Source organism: Macrobrachium nipponense, chromosome 18 (genome assembly GCF_015104395.2).
Source record: "Macrobrachium nipponense isolate FS-2020 chromosome 18, ASM1510439v2, whole genome shotgun sequence".
Lineage (NCBI taxonomy): Eukaryota > Metazoa > Arthropoda > Malacostraca > Decapoda > Palaemonidae > Macrobrachium > Macrobrachium nipponense.
In genome coordinates this window covers 6895253-6900046 of record NC_087211.1, presented here as the reverse complement: position 1 = coordinate 6900046, position 4794 = coordinate 6895253, and positions in this window count along the sequence as shown.

The window sequence follows — 4794 nt, the reverse complement described above, 5'->3', positions numbered from 1 at the left end:
ATATAAAAGTTGGCGAATAGGACACCGAGAGGGGAACCCATCACGACTCCGTCCTTTTGCCGGAACATCTGGCCTTTACGGGTGGAGAAAGGGGCCTTTTTCGTACATATCTCGAGGAGTGCCCGCAGAGATACTTCTGGGATATTTAGCTGGGGTGTAGAGGGGTCCCTGTGGATGCGGCCCATAATGATATTGATGGTCTCGTCTACAGGAACGTTTGTGAAATGGGATTCTATGTCCAAAGAGGCGATAGTGCCTGTTCCTGGGGAGTTTCGGATTTCTTTGAGGAATTCCGTAGAAGAGCGCAGGCTTTACTGGCTTGGTACGTAGGGCGTCAAGATTTGATTAAGGCTCTTGGCCAGTCCATATGTGGGGGCAGGCGTCTGGCTGATGATGGGGCAGAGAGGGTTTCCATTCTTGTGTGTTTTAACGTTGCCGTACAGATAGCCAAGGCTGTAATCTCCAATGATTGTCAAGAGGTGCACGGCATTGGTGGCTGCATTGACACTGCTAATGATGTCATTGGATTCTTTTTTTATTTCGTCTGTGGGGTTTTTAGTAAGGCGCTCGAACTTAGTACTGTCAGACAAGATGGCATCCAACTTCTGGTGGTATTCTGCCGTCTTGATCAGTATGAAGGCTGCTGTTTTGTCTACACGGTGCACAGTTATGTCTTCTTGTTGACGTAGGGCCTTTGCTGCTTCTTTCATTTCACGGGAGAGGATACCACTATTTTATTTGCCGCGTTCCGTGAGGGTTTCTGAAAGCAGGAGGGGCTGCAAGCAGGGGGGCTGCGAGGAGTCGGTGGTGCAGACGAGATTGCGGCTTTCATATTGTTGTATTGAATCGAGCAGCAACTCGACCTCTAATCTCTTCTCCAGGGGCTTTGGTTTGGAGACAATGTGGCAGTTCAGGCCTAACCGTAGCACTTCATCCTGGTGAGGAGTAGGTTCATAATCTGTTAGATTGATGTATCCTTCTATCCGTTGCGGCATCTGGAGCTTGCCCCCATTGAGAGAAATGAGTTTTCGCGTGATGTCCCGCAAGCATTTCTTCATGTCCTTGTCTTGAAGGTGGGCGAGGAATACTTCTATGTTACACGGGTAACTCAAGTCTTGTAGATTTGGTAAGTCTTCATTCAGGTTGTCATCGTTCTGGTTGTCGTCTTCTACTTCATCAGGGTGTTCGGGTTCGATCTCATCTCCTTCGCTGGAGCTGGGATGGACGGCTTCTTCATCGTCCCCTGGGTTTTCTTGCTTGCTACTCTGCTGTTAGGATGCCCATTCCTCTCGCAGTTTCACGACTTCTTCTCGCAGGGCAAGGCACTCGTCCGTCTTCACTCTCAGCTGACGCTGAAGGAGGGATATCTGGAAGCTCCTCGTGTTGTTCTCTTTGCGTGCTGAAGGGTCATGCAGACGTATGTTGGTATATATTGGAAGGAGACCCTCTTTCAAACAAGTCTTATTGAAAGATATTGCTGCATCAGCTGCATTCAACTTGTAATTAGTCTTCTCTATTTTTCTAATAATAGCTTTCTCTCTGCTACTACAACTGGCGAGTATTGCGACGATATTACTCATCAGGAGGAGTCAATTTCGGGGATATTGCTTAAAATTTATTTATTTGTCACAGTAAAAGAACAAATACATTAAAACAAAAGTACATCTAGTAGCCAATGTTTCTCTCGGTATCATCCGAGCATGATCACGGCAGTGGATCAGAGCAGACTGTAGATGCTGTCGGAATCTACTCAATATATAGTAGCATGTCAGCAGGGGTCAACCCCTCGCTGGGTTTTCATTGGCTGGTGGCGCAATGCATTCCTGCTATTGGCTGGAAGAAGTTTTCTTCAAGACACTTCTTGTCGTTGAAGGTCGCGCTGTTGCAGCCTAGCACACCGTCGAGGCTGGGGCATGACTTCCCTGGGTGTTGCGTCACGACGGTTCGCATTGTCATTAGCTTCCCAGAACGCATTGCGCCACCAGCCAATGAAAACTCAGCGAGCGGTTGACCCCCTGCTGACATGTTACTATATATTGAGTAGATTCCGACAGCATCTACCAGTTGCTGCTCGGCCTCTGTAGCAGTAACATCTCTTCTAAGACCTTCTCTGGTGAACGCAAGCAGCAGCGAGTGACAGCGCCATCCCAGTCAATGATAGCGGCGATTTTTCCAGGTCTCTCACATATTACAAGAAAATTCATATGGCATCTCTGTTCTCTCAAATAATTTTTCCTTTACTAACAGTCTCTCCTGCCTAAAATTCGGTAGCCGTTGGGGTCTGAAAACTCCAATTGAAGCAGGGACAAAGGGACAAAAACTTCCTACTGTCGCAATCCTTTATTGCAAGTAGCATAGGGACGATAGGCTGGTGTCTCTCATAAACCAGGTTTAGGCCCTTCAGGCAAAAGTAAAAAACATAACATACACACACACACCACACACACACACACACACACACACACACACACACACTCTCTCTCTTTCTCTCTCTCTCTCTCTCCCCTCACAGTTAGACGAATGCAGCCATGGACCCTGTAACCCAGCCCACACCCACCACTGCAGAGGCACCTGAGAACCGGAAATGGACAACGTCTTCTTCCTCCTCCTTTTCAGATGCACCTGAAGCAGTTAGACCAAGAATAGACTCCTCCACCTCCAAAGAAGAAGAATAAACCACCATGGCCACTCCAGAAGACACAGTAAACCCCCCTGCCATGGACACGAATGAGGGTTTCCAGGTCGTCACCAGAGGCAAACGGAAGCAGCAAGGACCACCAGCAGCACCTTTATCCTCACTTGGAAAGTACCTGATAACCCCTCCAACAGGAAGCAGTGCCTATGAGTTTGTCAAGGACCTTGAAAGGAAAGGTAAGGTGTTCAAGGTAAGACCCACTACCAGGGGAGAACTGTTTGTTATACCCTCAAATGAAAATACAAATGAATATATGAAAAACAGCTCTGCTAGCTCCAAATACCTCAATCCTGAGGACAAACCCTGCAAATTTATTTTATGCCACTACCCTCTGCAATTTGACACCAGGGTTATTCTGGAAAATCCTAGAGTGGTCAAAGCAGAAAGATGCCACACAAAAGGACCCAACCCCCAGCCAACCCGCAAAGTCTTAGTTGAGTGGAAAGGAACTCAGCCAAAATCACTGAACCTTGGCATGTGGGGCTCCTTCCCCACAATGGACTTCACCCCAGAACCTCTGAGATGTTTTAACTGTCAGAGGTACGGACACCATAGCAGTGCCTGCACCGCCAAAGCCATTTGTGGTGTATGTAGTGGGAGACATCCCACAAAGCTCTGCACAGATAAATTCAAAGCTGGACAAGAAACAAATGCCAGATGCCCCGCATGCAAGGGAAACCACCATGCGTGGAACAGAAAATGCCCGATAAGGCTACAAAAAATTGACTCACTAAAAGGAATAGCACCTCGGAGGCTCCCTGGACACACACACACACACACACAAAACACCAGACCCCAACAGACAACAGCAGCTCCCACTACCCAGCAGGGATCAAGGTCCTATGCTGCTGCAGTTAGGGGGCCTCAACAAGCTCCCAAAAACACACAGGCGCACCCCCAGCATAAGACACAGTCCTATGCTGCTGCAGCTGGAGGGCCTAGACCCAACAGGACTCAAAGTCAGCCTCAAACTCAGAAAAAGGAACACAAAACACTCCCCAAACCACACCCAGACCAAAACAAATAACAAACACTAGAAGGAAAATCAGTTTCTCAGAATCGGCCAAGCCGACCAACACATACATCCTAACCTCTCCTGTTCCCGAAACCCAACAAATCCTCCTCACTCCAAATCCTAAAACTAGCTCCACTGTTCCTGGCTCCCCAAAGCCATATAACCCAGTCTCCCCTCCTCCTCCCACCCCACAAAGCAACAGGTTTGAAGTTCGCCCAGAACTAAAACAAGACAAATATATCGCACAGACTCAAGACCTCACAAATCTACTGGTGCAAATGCTATTCAAGTTTGCAGAACTAACAGGATCAAACTTCTCAGAGGAAATAGCTAAAGAAGTGGTTGATAAGTGCATAAGAACGTCCAGAGGACTTTTTGCATCACCATCCCTACACAACTAAATAACAACAGTGCAAATAGCACTACAAATACACTCGGTATCAGTTTCATCCCAAGTGACAGTACCAGGTACATCTCCAGTGCCAGGGCCAACCACAGTGTTGGTAGTCAAGGCACATCAAGTGCAAATGACAAGTTAGGAAACAACAACAACACAATCAGAACAAATGATTGCAGAGACACAGACACTATAAAAATCCTCCAGTGAAACATACTAAGTGCAAACAATAAATACGCATTCCTGCAAGCACACACTCAAACAAATAACTATGACATCATAATGTTACAAGAAACACTAATAAGGGAAAACGCCAAATTCTCATTTAAAGGGTACAAAGTATACAAAACACCATACACAGACACTAAAAGAGGGCTAATCACTCTGGTTAAAAACACAATCCCGTCAAGAAAAGTAGACAACATCCCTTGCGGAGATGATGTAGAATCACTCAGTGTAAAACTCACACTTGCAAACACAAAACGGACGGTACACAATATATACAGGGCTCGGGACAACACATTTGAAGGGGAAACACTCTTCAGCGCAGTGACACAAGAAAACACAGTAATTGGGGGAGACTTCAACGCACATCACCCGAGTCTGAACTCTACACAACAAACAAACACAACTGGGAGACATCTACACCAGTTATCATGGGAATTCCCAGAGGTGTGCCTACTAAAC